Source organism: Podarcis liolepis, assembly GCF_965112155.1.
Source record: "Podarcis liolepis genome assembly, chromosome: 8".
NCBI classification, from domain to species: Eukaryota; Metazoa; Chordata; class Lepidosauria; order Squamata; family Lacertidae; genus Podarcis; species Podarcis liolepis.
The window spans coordinates 59,135,126-59,150,234 of NC_139560.1; the positions used below are offsets into that span (position 1 = coordinate 59,135,126).

Below are 15,109 nucleotides of genomic sequence, written 5' to 3' on the forward strand. Positions count from 1 at the left end.
GGGTAAACTTTAACATTTACAGGTATTAATTTAAAATTGCAGATTCGGAATTGTGATCAATTTCAGTTATCCAAGAGGCAGTCAAGGGAAGATGACACTTTCTTTGTCTGAATTTAGTTCACCAGGCCCAGAAATTGGAGAACTAATTTATAATCTATGGGAGCTGATGATGACAACTGCTGCAAAAGGAAATAGATACGTTCCTTTTTCTACAAGGCAGCATCTTCCTTGGTAATTAGTAGATTTGGGTAAGATTAAAGTGAGCTGCTCAGTATGACATAACTACACTCTTAATAAAATAGCCTGCTGCTGGGAGGCAACACTGTAATATTGTAAAATCACTTGGCAGTACCACTGAAATGTTCATTTGACTCGGGGAGCGATCAAACAACAATGAACAGCCAAACAGAACTCAAAATGGTTTTGTATAAATTTGAGCACCACTATGGCATAGCTTATCTGAAAAAAAAGTGTAATTGCAGCATTAACTTCTCAGAACAATATTATTTCGGGAGATAACAGTTTTTGGAAACGAAACCACAGAGTGAACGTATGGTAAAAGTCTTTTGCAAAAAACACCAGATGTTCTATTGGCTCCAGCGCATCAAGTTGCTGGAGATTTCACTTTGGTGGGAGGGGAGAGAGTGAGCATGTGGCTGTGCTCCACATGTGCTTGTGTTTGGCTGTGGTACATGCACGTGAACACACTTGTGGTGTGTGCATGGCGCCCACAACAGTTTCTCTGGTTTGCAAGTGTGCCAAGGGCCCAAAAGGGCTGGCACCCCGGTTTAATCACAGAATTAAAGCGGGACCCAGAGCAGAGGGTCGAGTTCAAGATTGCCCCGAATGAAACTCAGACACCAAACTCTCCATAAATATAAGCTTGATCTAAGGAAGGCTGCAAAAGCAGACAGCAGGAATCAGATAGAAGTCTGACATCCACACAAAACGGGTCACGGTCCTGAGGCGTCATTTCCATAAATTGTCTCTAATACTGAAACATGTGGAAGAGCAAATTAGGAAATGAGCGCAAGAGAAAACAAGCTGGATAGGTCAGAAGCATTTTGAAGCCTTTTGGTTTGGAGTTGGTCTTTTTTACTGCTGATACGATGTATACTTTTGTTCCATGCAGGAAACAACTCTTGCTGCCTGGCTTTTTAGTCTCTCCCTGCAAATCACTTCTGTACTTTGCCTCGTGGCTTTACTGCTTAATCACAATCTTTGGTATATTCTGGGAACTAGTAATTAATTAATTTATAACCCGCCCTTCCTCCCAAAGGAGCCAAGGGCAGCAAACACACAAGCAATAAAAGAATTAAAACATCCAAAAACAATTCCAGTACAGATGCCAACTGGGAAAGATTGCTATACTAATTTGTTATTTCAAAACTGGCAATGAACAAAACAAATAAATGGTTTTATGAACACTAGAATGGGCAACACAATAAAATACTTGATCTATTGTACTGCTGTACACTGCACCTAGGGATGCCTGGTTCATATGACTACTGCAACATTCTGGCCACTTTTACTCCATCTATCTCCTGATTTACACCCCTTAAACCTTTCTCTTTCTCTTTCCTTTATAGAAAAAAGGCATGGAATATGAACATTATCTGTAGGAAAAGAGCCATAATACCTGCCACGAGAAATGGCCATTCGGTACTATGACTTTCCTCAAACCAGCCAGCTTAACATCACCAGATGACTCCTCCTCAAACTGTTCCTTTCGAAAACCCAATATCCGTTGTAACTGTGATTGTCAAAAAGTACGAGCACAACTCTAGGGATCATAAGTAGCCTGTGTAATTAGAACTATATAGCCTGCAAACTAAAAAAAACTAAAACAAAATAACAATGCGGACTAAAATCATGACAAGAAGTCAATAGATGCTTTGCTTTCGTTTGCATTATTGAGAGCTTCAGAGCAGGCAGGACCGGCACGCGCATCAATGCGGCTGATTGGGCAATGGGTTTGTCACTTGCCTTTGCTTTCAAGGCACATGCCCCTCCCCTTATCCTCTAGCAGCTGATTTGGCCTCTTTCTGATGTACCTTTTAAAATTGCTTTTCAAGGCTCAGGGGAGCTGCTTATGCAAGTTGCTCTGGCATGGCTGAAAGATTGTTTAAATGACCCAGCAACATGAATAAGAGCTAGTTACCTGGGAGGGCTGGGCTGAATCCATGGGAAAGACCCCTGCCCACAATGTTGAGTAATTGTAAAACTTCCTCCTAGTTGGTTAGGGGTAAGCACTTAAGTGTAGCTTTAAACACAAACAAGCTGTTTGAGGATTTAAAAAGGGAAAAGAATAAAGGTGGCAAGCCTTTATTAGGAGTAGGCCCACTTCATTAACTAGGACTTCTAAGTAGATATGGCTAGGATTCCAATGAAAATAGTTCTCTGGGCAGGTAAAGAGGCTGACTAAGTAAAGTATTTACAGATAACTTAAAAACCTATTAGAAGTATTTTAAAGAAAACAATATTCTAGGATTCGGTGATTAAGTGTGTAAGGCATAAGATAAACGTGGATGTTAACGAGAAAGAGACCTTGAACAAATTAATAAAATAGAAGACTGGAAGAGTTTTTTTACTAGTGTTTACTATACTAAATACTGCTTGATGAAATGGGTGTTTTGGTAAGTTTGTTAAATCATAAAGAAGAGTAAAAAGACTCTTATTTTCTCTCTCCCAGATTCATGCTTGTAAGTGGGAGGCCTTAACAGGATCATCTGGTTTTTCTTCTTCTAGAAAGCTCTTATATATTATGAGAAAAGATTGCATTGGCTCAATAAAGTGGCTGAACAAAGAGATAGGTGTTGCTGCCGCAGAATATATTATGATTTCTCAGAAAAATCTTCGAAGTTTTGCATGCTTTTCTGTTTGCTTTTAGTACAATAAAAAACATGCAATAAGAAACGAAGCTGTTGTAAGAAAAGCAGAATGTTAAAAAAAGCCAACATAATTGAATAAAGAAGTTGAGAGAGGGAAAAATTATTTCTAGCACAAGGCTGATGCAGTCCAGCAGCAGAAGTTTCCAGTGCCTGCAGCTGTCTGACTTGCTGGTTTCCATCACCATTGCTTGATGTTTGTCCCCTGTGTAATGAGGAGGTAGCATATCAGATTCCTGCAGATGCTGGCAACGGAAAGCAAAGCTTTGACATCCTGTCACAAGGATGACAGGACAAAATGGCCTGCACTAAACAACAGTTCGAGCAGGGTAATTTGATGTATCGAGTTCTTAAGCTTCTCAGATGCTGAAGTCAGCTTGGCATGCAAGATAAGGGTGGAACGTTTACTTTGCTGGATAGCCTGGTGTTATGCAGAACTAAAGAAGAAGGAATTAAAACTCTGTAGGGAAACCAGGGGAATCTGAAAATATGCTTTCCCTAGCCTCTTCTTATCAAGCAATATCAAAAAAATAAAGATAGATACTTCATTTATCTGTTAAGCAGCTGGGAGTAGTGTTGTTACTCTGTTGTGCTTCTCTGAGATTTTTTTTAATCTACTGGTTTTGCTAGTTTTATTTTAGTGTTTCATTCATTGCACTGCATTTTAAAATTTCCTTTTTAACAGTTAAGCCGCCCTGGAGACATGGAGAGTTGCAATGTGGGGTGTAAATGTAGATAAATAATTCACTCTTTCAGTTTCCATGTGTTGCAAGTTATTTAATGTTCATTAACTTTTATAAACAAATTCTGTAACCTTATATCAAAACCTTTTTTCACATTTCCCCCGATTTTATAGAAATATAAATGGTCTGTAACCTTAATTTACCACTAACAATACCACAATCACCACCCTTTCCCTCTCACAAACACAGCATTTCTTCTCAATATTATGAGGTTTCCTTTCCATCCTATTCTGAGATTTATAGCTGAAATCTACATGTGCATTTGTGTGTGAGAGAGAGAGATGGGGGAGAGGGAAAGGAGAGACAACATTTTGAGTATGCTAACACTTCTCTCTTCTTATCCAAGGGCCATTTCATGAGTTACGAAGTTTAGTGTGGTATATGTAAGGCACGTGAAATGTTGAACATACATATTTGTGTATTGCGGAGAATTCATCTTATTTCTTGAGATTTCCAGGGGGAGACACAGCTTTATAAGCAATCATATTTGCTGTTGGGATTGCAGACCTGTCAGTCACCTGACATAATCATGACATTGCCATCAATGTCAAGGAAAGAACTGGGAACACATTCTAGGTGAACTTCCTATTTTTCCTTTGCAGCTCAGCTTCAACGCCCTAGTGCAGCCAATCTTAGCGGGGCTTGCTCTAAGCATTAAATTTAGCCCAGAGGCCAGAGGTTTCCCACTGACGATGTAGGACAAGGATCGGCTCTAAGGCCAAACTTGGCCCTCTGAATAGCAACAGCTTGCTTTCATGCAATTGCTAACCTAGAGACAAAAGAGGGGTTTGTGACTGAGAGCAAGGGTAGTAGCTATTGGAGCAAAAATTGCTGGCAGTTCACACTGGGAGATAGGTAGCGCGCCACACCTCCCTCAAAGTGCCCCCCCCAAATAGTTGCTGAGCAAGAATGGAGAAAACTTGCGCACAGAAATCCCTAAAGCATTCAGAACGGTAGGGTGCAAACCTGCCTCATGCTTCCTCAGGCTTGAACTAGACATTACAGCAAACACAAAGCTGCCATCCAAAACAGCCATCCATTTTTCTTTCCTCCCCTTTGGCTTGTAACATCTAGGGAGGCTGAACGCATAACATGTCACCACATGATAATTTTCCCTGCCCTGGCAAGGAGCAGCGAATGATGCGTAGTGGCTGGGGGAAACGTGCAGCCTGATGACATCATACTTGAATATGACTAGACATTACAAGGGAGAATGGAGGAGACAACAGAGGGCTGATGTTTTCTTCATCAGACTCGTGGTTGCCATAACATCAAATTCCAACCCCAGTCTTGTTTGTAAATCAAGATTCTATTCAATAGACTGAAATCCTCACTTCTCTCATGTTGAAATAAACTAACTGCAATGCAACTTCCAAATGGAAACTAAGACCCACCACAGTAGGGTAGGTCTTAACACTATAAATGATTTTGTGTTGTCATTTGGGAAACTAATCAGACCCCTAAACCCAAATAAGTTGAATTCCTGCTTTCACAATCATGGTATTTAGGATGAAGAAGATGTAGATAACACATTGTAATTTTTTTTAAGGAACTAGGCTTACATAGGCGTATTTTATTTTATTTATTTCCAGTGTATGACTGGATCCCATTGCAGAACATTGCCAGTGAAATAGAACATTTACTCTGAACACTGTGGTGCATGACAATAAATTTCACACCTCATTAGTCAAGGAAACCTTAAACTTTTTATCAATGCTTGGTGGATTGATATTCATGACAGATTTCTTTCATCACCTCAATTTAAGATTCCATGGTTGGAAAAATTACTCACTGCAAGAAAATTCTGGTGCATGCTGTATTAATTCAAACTACATAAGAGGCAGCCACAGGGATGATATAACAGACTTGGAAAACTCCCACACCCTGCATTTGCCAATTCAAGATCCTTTACAAAGCATCGCAGTGATGTCTTCCCTCTATCTTAAGGTTACCAGATGTCCCTGTTTCCCGAGGACAGTCCCTGGATTTACAAATCAGTCCCCTGACAAAATCCTATCCTTCCTATTGAAAAGTTGAAAAGTGTCCCCAGATTCATTGAAAAAAATCTGGTAACCTTACTCTATCTCCCAAACCAACTAATAATAACCCCCCTCAATATTTTTCCAGGTCAGCTGTATTGATCACATTGTTGTGCTATGCTACTAACAGTCCAAGAGGGAGATTTTGTCATACAGAGCTAGAGAAGTCACTAATACAGTGAAATGAATTTTTTCAAGGCTTATGACCTTATCCCAAGAGTCAGCTTTGGCTGCAGCAGGAGCATAGATGCACCCACTGCTGATATAGCTCTGTCCCACTTGCTTATTGTTGTTATTTTTTTATACCACCCTTCTATTACACAGAGAAATGCACGGGAAATCAGGGAACTGGTCTCAAATATTGGTAAAATATGATATATATATATGATGCAAATATCATTCATAACATTTAATTATGCAGTTTCATTCACCTGAATCTGTTCCTTCACCTGAATCTGCAGTGTCATCTACAGCCACAGAAAAAGAGCAGTTTGAGAAACATGGCCTGTGGTATTACATACCCTTCTCCTACTCAAGGCAATGGTAGCATGTCCAAAAGGTGGTCTAAATTTACACAAGTATTATTTCTTCAGGCAAAAAGCCTGCAAGGGTAGCAGTTACAAACAATGACTGCAAGTAATTAAAAATGTATACACTGGTCTCTGTAGGGGCTCATTCCATTCCACACTATTCAATGAGGACATCTAACTGAGGAAATGGAACAAGCTATTTAAAAAGAGAGAGAATGAATTCTTTCTGTATCTTCCTGAAAGATCTGCAGTGGGTTATTGTAACACGAACCATTTTAGTCTGCCTTGATCAGACAGCAAGACCACCATTGCTGCAGCCTGATAAATCTTGGTCATTTACCTGACTATCATGCTCAGTGGTATTATAGAAGAATGGAGAAAACTGATAAGCAGCAAAGGCCATTTGAGAACGCTGGGTAACACATTAACAAAAGCCTGTATGAAAGATTAAGGTAGCTTAATACAAACTACTTGGAGCTTACAAAATGGGCCTGAATTGTTATGGTACCATTATTTTAACAGCTCCTGGTGCTAACACAAGTCTTTTCCAGACATATTTAACTTACAAGGTTAGAAAAAAAGCTATTTTCTCTTGTCAATTTCTATGGTGAAAATGATAGTTGAGGTCCTTGGTTGGGCAATGGGAGCTGGGGGTGGCCACATGTTACAAGCAAGGAAAAATGGCAGCTTTCCTATCATAAATGTAATCTGTAGACTGAGGCTTTTCCATTAAGCCCACCAAATATATATTTTTTCCACATCCTTTTTGGCTTTAGTGTATTTTTTGTTTTGTTTTGCACAACTTCAGATCTCAAGAAGAATTCTGATAAACATAAAAACTTGCATATTGTGAAGCAGGTCTTCCTAAAACTATTATGCTACTATTTCAGTAGATCCTCATAAAGCTATTGTGCTATTGTTGGTTTTGAATTTCTTTCTACTAACATCCACTAAATTTTTTGATTATAATGTTTAATCTCAAAAGCACTGGGTTCAGACACCATAGGAAACCATGGTTTCACAGACCGTGCATGAGCCACAGTGAGTTTTTGGCTTACACATTCTCCCCCCGCCCTTTTCTTTAAGCTATGAAGAGATAGCTGATAACCAAGTAATGAACACTTAGCTCACAGCAAGCAGTGCCAATTTTCTGATATTGTGAATTGTCCCCATGGGACTAGGATATACTAATCTTTAACATTTAAACTTGAGAAAACTGATAATGCTACATTTTTCATCACACATGGACTACTGAACTAAATTAACAGCGATGTAGCACAGGTAACAGAATAACACTCGAAAGTGCCATACATATATTTGTAAGAGAGCCTAATCAATTGCAATGGAACTGATGTAAACTGTAATTTCCAAAGGTACTTTTTTAAAAAAAGCAAATACCATTGGGTTGGATATAACTATATCAGACGGTAACCTACCTAGTAGTGGAATTGCATTTATTTAAAATAAAATATTTAGGATTTATGTATTTTGAGCTGTAAACACAAAAAATTCACCACAACATGGCCAAAACAAGCTTATGTAAAAATGGGAACAGTCTAAATGAAAGGACATACCAATATTTTAATTGTAATATGCTGCAGTGGTACAATAAAAAATGATAAATATTAATATTCAATTATAAATGAGAAAACACATTGTTTGAAAAAGTAAACAAGTCTTCCTCCACACCTCCTCCAAACACTGAAAATGTTTCTGTGAGATTTTGTTGAAAAACTGTTCTTAGTTTTTTTAAAAAAGGAATATTAGCTCCCAGTGACGTTGTATTTAGAAATGTTCTAATTAAAGTTACTTATACAACAATAACAACACAAGAGAAACAAGTTCAACATTTGCTTGCATATCTTTTGAAATGAACCTGTAAACTTTTCTTCTTCAAGGACCTACAAATTAATATCAACTGTTTTTTCTTTGCAATTAAAATATTTATCAGTGCTGTGTCTTCATCTTATTAGAGACAGCAACAATGATTTCAAAACAGTCCCACAAACTCTGTCCTGACAGCACTCCTATCTTGAGCAGCTCTAATATGGAAATCCAGGTATAAATTCAGGTAATGAAAGCAGTCAAACTGCTCATAAAATGTCACATTATTATGAGAGCCCACATCACTTCTCAGATACTGTATTGTCAATCAGTCAAAAGGCTATACTTATGACAGTAATTTTGGCCCAATACATGCCCCCAAACAAAGACAAACCCCAAAACTAAATTTCATATTGTTTTGACAGCTTTAGCAGTAAAATAGGCCAATTCTTTTCTATAATGCTCTCTAGGAGGCAGCAGCTGACTCAGTATTTGACAATAAATAAAATGTTTATAGAACAACAAGGAAAGGAAGGGTGACAATATATTCTACTGTGCTTGAGGGGGCGATTAGCAAATAAATGATTTTTTAAAAATCAGATATGGTGGATCCGCTGCACAAGTACACACAGAACTTAATCTGAGCCAGAGCTCATTCTCACGACTTTTCAATGTAATGGATGAGCTCTGGAACATGCGCCTGTCACTGGTTCTGTTTCCATCTACTTCTCCTTGCCTTCTACCTTACCAGTCCCAAAGTTCACCAGCCACCATAGGAACTAGTGGTGAAGAATACTTCTGATCCAAGTATCTTCAGTAAAAAATATATTTACAGAAGTGACTTTGCAATACCATTAAACCTGAGAAAAAGAAGAGGAGGAGGGGAAGAAGAAGAAGAAGAAGCCTCTTCCTTCATATCCCAGAGAGCTAGTCTCAGAGTTTCAGGCTGACCACCAAGATGTAGACTTGATTTGGTTCTGTTATAAAGCAGCTCTTTAAAGTAGAAAAGGAAAGCCAGACAGCAGTTTGACATTGTAATCCTATGAGTGTGTCTATCTTCAGCAGTTACATATATCTAATAAGTAGAGCAGGTAAAGTAGAATGACAAATAGATACCGTATTTTTCGCCCCATAGGACGCACCGGCCCATAGGACGCATCAAGTCTTTTTTTTGGGGGGGGGGAAATAAAGGGAAAAAAATTTATTTCCCCCCCAGGCGCTTGTGGGGCCGACAGCGGGGAGAAGCGCTCTTCTCCTGGCCGCCCGCCTTGAGATCAGGTCCGGGGACAGTGGGAAGACGCGCTGCGCCTCCCAGCTGTCCCCGGAGCTTGCGGGGCAGGCAGCGGGGAGAAGCGCTCTTCTCGCCACCGCCCGCCTTGAGATCAGGTCCGGGGACAGCGGGGAGACGCGCTGCGCCTCCCCGCTGTCCCCGGAGCTTGCGGGGCTGGCGGCGGGGTCTTCCTGCCGTCAGCCTCCAAACCACTTCGGGAGACAGCGGGATGGTGGCGTTCCGCCTCCCTCTGTCCCCCGACCTTGTGGGGCTGGCGATGGGGCTCTCCTGAAGCCTGCATTCGCCCCATAGGATGCACACACATTTCCCCTTCATTTTTGGAGGGGGAAAAGTGTGTCCTATAGGGCGAAAAATACGGTAATCTTCTCCACTGTATGTTGTTTATAATTTAACTTAATTAGCTGGACTATATCTATCCCTTCATACTCCTCCCCCCAAGTATTCATTAACAAGTATTTCCAACTGTGCAAGATATTATCATCTTTTTCAAGGTGCAGATGGTGTTAAAATGCAATCTAAAAATATGATTGAAATTGTAAAACTGAGCACCCCAAGTTCATTTAAAAAGGGGGGCAAACAAGGAAGCTTATTTGGGGTTAATTAGTTTGTATTTTATCCAGCCCTCAATTAAAATTAAGACTCCTGTTCTCTGCTGTAATTCTGAAAGAATATTTAGCTTTAACAGACCTTCCTGAATAACCCCATGAGAAGCAGGAATTAGTTAAACATTACCATTCCTGTCAACATGTTCTTTTGCCTAAAGATCACAGTTGCCTTCCTGATTGCACTTAGATTTTTCAATATATGAAAGAAGTCCATACTTCCAAAAATTACTTAGAATGGGGTTTCACAAAGGCGGCACATGATGAGAACAAGCTGAAAGAAATTACAATGGGATTGGCAGGCCTACCCATCTGACTGAGAACATAAAAATGAGAAACACAGTGACAACAGAGCAACAGAAGATAGCAGACACAAACACATTACAGAGGATGGTGTCCTCCTGATATATTGGAACCACAGTACTTAGGACAACACTGAATCTCTACAAACCAAGTCCAAATAGGAACAGGGGAACTGCTATGGAACAGTGCAGCAGGCAGTGTCCACACAGAAGAACACTGTGCAAACTCAACTTTTCTATGCATGACACGTGTTTGCAAAGTATTGTTTCTTGCATTTCTGGTTTAACACTAAAGCACTGAACCTACTACTAATGTTTGTTGTGTTCACTTATCACCAGAGATGTGCTAGGCAGTGTGAAATGGAAAACTAGTAGCTTTAGGGCATTCAACTGGGGAATCGTTTCAGCCAATAAGAAAGCACTACTTTTGAAGACAAAGGAGAAGAGACATTCAGTTTGTCTTTATTTCAGCTGTAGTTCTCCTAGTAAAAATTTTCATCTTTTAAAAAACTTAAACTGCTAGAAGGCCAAAAAATGAGGCCTAAATATAAAAAGGAAATTGATAATGAGGAATTAGGCCTGATTCAGAAACCAGTGTAGTATAAGCTGCTATAGAGTAAGATGAAAAAGAGCTGTCAGAAACATGAATGGCAGGAGCAGGAAGAGTGCAGACTGGCCACTTGCACATCCACAAAAAGAAAGGGGAAAAGAGGAGAATGTTTTTAATAAATTTGTATATGTATAGCTGTAAATTTAGGAGTGATTACTATACATTTCACAGTAGTGGGAAAGATTGTGATCAGGTGTCCCAGTTGTTATATAACATTAATCTCAATATTATATGTGCATTTGAACTTCCTTCTATTTTTCAAAGACCAGTTAAGCTTTATTCATTTCACAACCTAATAACATCTATTAGTGTGCAATGTTAATATTAAGAAGCACCTTAACTACATAGCAATAGAATTATGATAAAGATAAAACCTATTATTAAAAAAAATCTACTGCAATACCATACTTGCACACAGAAATCTGCTGCTGGGTTATAAGTGCTCCACTCAAGTCCCTCGATTGGAATTTGGAAATTATTTCGATTATTGCAGATGGTAAATCCAACCATCTTGCACCTCCCATTGAAATACATGGGGGCTATGAAGGAGCATGCTTAGTAGACATTAGTTCAAGTAATGTATACTCAAGGTCAAATTATGTAGACCCCAAGTGTTCTCTGTGTCACGTATTATGCTGTAAAACAAACACTGTGCAGCAGCAGGGTTTGAGAGTGAAAAGGCAAATTCATTTTAATGAGCTGAGGTTGAAGGTTTGTGTTTTACCATTAAAATATTCCTTTGATCTTTGCCATGAAGAACAAACAATTCCTGTGCTTTCATCCGTAAAGAACTGACTTGACTTCTACCGAGCTGAGGTTGTGATCTTTCATTTCAAAAGAGAAATGTGACTGCACTGTCACACAGTCACAGAACATAACAGCACTGCATCAGAAGACTCGGGATAGTTATGGCTCTAGAGGAGCTCTGAAAAATAAACCGACTATTCACGAAGTTCTGCAGACCCAGGTACCATGCAGTGTGCGCAGAGATGCCACAAAACCATTCCTGAAGCCTCAGGCAGACTCCAAGAGGTCTCCTCTCTCGCACCTCATGAGGTGCTTACAGGATTAAGATGCATCCCGGTGTTTTTTTCTGCACTGAAATATGGATTCTGAACAAAAAGTCTAAGGAATTATGTGAGCCAGCTTTTGAGCACTTGCCGCTGAAGCTCTTTCACAGTCTAAAGAGGATCAGAAGTGAGATAAACATATTCCCTCCATGTAGAAAAAGAAGTGTGGAGAATAGTGTAGCTCCCCCACTTTTCCACTAGGTGCTAAATGTACAGACAACATAAGAATTAGGAATGGGTAGGTAAGAGAGGTAAAAGAGAGGGGGTCAAGGGGGAAAGGAAGATAGCCTATTCCACCATTTTGTAAAATGCCTTAATTGTAATCTAGATGACGCCTAGTAATATCTTTCAGCTGAGGCTTATACATCTGAATTGTAATATTTATATCCCACTTTTGAACAGAAACTGGCTACTGCCCAGCAGTCTCCTGGCCTGAGCTGACAAAGCTGCTGTCAGAGGTGTTGAGGACTCTCAGGCTGCTGGTTCTGTGGGACTTCAACATCCACAGCAAGACGATTGGCTTTGGGATGGCTTATGACTTCATGGCTAACCTGATGACCACAAGGTTGTCCCAACATGTCACCGGCCCAACACATGTGGCAGTCCACACTCTGGACCTTGCTTTCTCAACTGGGCATGAGAGGGTGATCTGAAAGTGGGGGATATTGACATCAGTTCCTTGTCATGGTCAGATCACTTCCTGTTGAGATTTAGATTCATGCCTTGCACTCTGTCCTCTATGTCACTGGCTCACTCAACAACTTACATAAATTTTTCTCTGCCTTCATCAAATATAATTTATGAATGGGATGCTTTGCAAACAAAGCCAACAGATCTGATAACATATCTGCAAGCCCCAAAATGATAGACACCATAAAATATGAATTTTATTTCTTTCATTGTTTATCCTCCCTCCTTTTTTTCCATCCAAAAAACTCCCACTGGAGAAACTCACAGGTTATGAGAAAGAAAAACAAGTTAATAACGAGGGTTAAATTTTCTATACTTAATTCACCTTGAGGCAGTTAATAAGATCAGAATCAGTTCCCAACAGAGAAATCATTGTTAATTCATAAGGATATATTAACTATTATTATAAACAACACAGCATATTTAGCAGTAACAATGTCCAACACTGAAATCCGACTTATGTTGCTGTACAGTAATAATGAATGGCAAGATTATAAAGAAGAAGAGAAGAAGAAGAGTTTGGATTTGATATTCCGCTTTATCACTACCCAAAGGAGTCTCAAAGCAGCTAACATTCTCCTTTCCCTTCCTCCCCCACAACAAACTCTTTGTGAGGTGAGTGAGGCTGAGAGACTTCAAAGAAGTGTGACTAGCCCAAGGTCACCCAGCAGCTGCATGTGGAGGAGCAGAGACGCGAACCTGGTTCCCCAGATTACGAGTCTACCGCTCTTAACCACTACACCACAGCTGCTTTGTATCTTCTAGATGGTTTTGTTTTATACCTGTTTGTATGCAAACTCTATATAATGTGCACCTCTGCATTATTAATATATTGTTTTTAAATAACTGAACTTTCATTCTAATTATTTTCTGCATATTTCTTATTTAAAATAAAATATCAGTACAGGTGCCTTGCATCTTATGTGAGGGTTAGGTTCTGTGGGTAGATATGGACATGTATATCCCCAGAACCAGCCCCCTGCAAGGTGGAGGGCTGCATGTCCAGCTTTGGGAAGGTGAAACAAGGGCTACAGAAGGGTCCTAGAGTCCTCCCTCCTCCTCCCCAATGCCTGATAAATACTTGCCTGGCTTTGAGAAGGAGGCACAAGGACTTTAGGACCCTGCCATGATGGGGTGTGGATGCTGCCAGAGTCCTTGCACCACCTTTCCAAAGCCAGGTAAGTCAGCAAATGCAACTTTGTGCAGGTGTGGGCACACCCTTCTAACCACTTTCCACTCTCAGAATTTGCAACCTGAGGCAGCTGCCTCACTCTGCCTCATGATAGGGCCTGACCCTGAGCAGGTGATATAAAGAGTGTGGTACTGAGTATCAACTTTAGCATATTGTCTTGCATTTAAAATTCAAGACCACAATCTTCTTTCTTATTCATAATTCTTAGGAGGCACCAACTTTCCTGAGCAATTTGGTAAGGAAGAAAAAGGCCTTCAGAACCATAGCAGCTTGTAATTATTTAATGGTAGGGGTGGATGGATCAGTCTATTTTTGGTCTATGTCAGTTTTGCATGTGTTCAAACATAGGTTCCTTCTATTTCCTCATTTTTTAAAAATGCACACAAATGCAGTATTTTTCACTAAAATGCACAATTTTATATATTTTCAGCTAACATTTACACATATTCCCTCCCCAAATACACGGTTTTTATATTTTTATAGCATAATCCAACACCCCCCCCATATTTCAATCTATGTATTAGTCCAAAGAATATGAATTAGGTCTGTTTTCTTAGAAAAGTTAACTGAACAAAATTCATTACCAACCCATTAACTCATTCCATCTTGATCAGATTGAAACTGTATCAAATTGCAACTGCTGGGTGCCATTTGGTAGAGAGTCTTGCATGTAAAAAATGTTTCAACATGCCTGTGATCTATCACAGTATCTTGCAGGACCATACCCTCCCCCCCTTTTTGCACAGAATCATTAAGGAATCCAGCACATCTTAGAACCAATAAATCAAGGCTCCAGATATGTTAAAATTAAGGCCATTAAGTCATCATGGGAGCGAGTGTGCAGAATAGCCAACCTGGGTTTGTTTGTTTTCGCTCTGTCAGCAACTGGTTTTTCCAATTTCTCGATAGATTCCTAGGGCAGCATTTATTTTGTCCCAAACTACACGACTTAATTATAATGAAGACTATGCCAAATGTCTTCGAGTAAACCTGATAAATATTTACCCTAAAATAAACCCTGTCAGGACTAGTTTGACTAAGATTAGACCTGGTGATTTTTGTTTTAGCTGGCAGGAAGATGTGTAGATTGCACCTTCTACTCTCTTTTGTTATATGTTATGTTCCAAAGATTTTGAAGCAAGAAAGAAGACAGGCAGGAAAGGCAGAGAAATTTGTATTGGATCTTACTGGTTGCTCAGCTTAAAAACAGTTTCAGATGGTTTTTTTTGGATGTTTGGGGAGAAAATCTCGCCAGAGCACTACATCATTTGCATTACCTCCCCAAGTAGCTCAGTTGAAATGATGCATTTCCATCCCCCAAAACTCAG

At 39.7% G+C, this 15,109-nt stretch overlaps 1 protein-coding gene and 1 long non-coding RNA gene across 6 annotated transcripts in view; one reads left to right on the top strand and one right to left on the bottom strand.

Annotated features, from left to right (window-relative positions):
* LOC310714003 overlaps nucleotides 1–3,648 on the top strand; it is a 105,496-nt gene extending 101,848 nt beyond the window's left edge. Inside the window, exons 6-7 of one of the 2 annotated variants that reach the window (XR_014529493.1) lie at nucleotides 118–231; nucleotides 1,590–3,648. This is a non-coding gene — a long non-coding RNA (uncharacterized lncRNA). The remainder of the gene's footprint in view (nucleotides 1–117; nucleotides 232–1,589) is intronic. The other variant, XR_014529494.1, reaches the window with a different exon arrangement.
* The window catches only part of CDKAL1 (CDKAL1 threonylcarbamoyladenosine tRNA methylthiotransferase), a 236,361-nt gene that overhangs the window by 30,052 nt on the left and 191,200 nt on the right, over nucleotides 1–15,109 (bottom strand). The window lies entirely within an intron of this gene.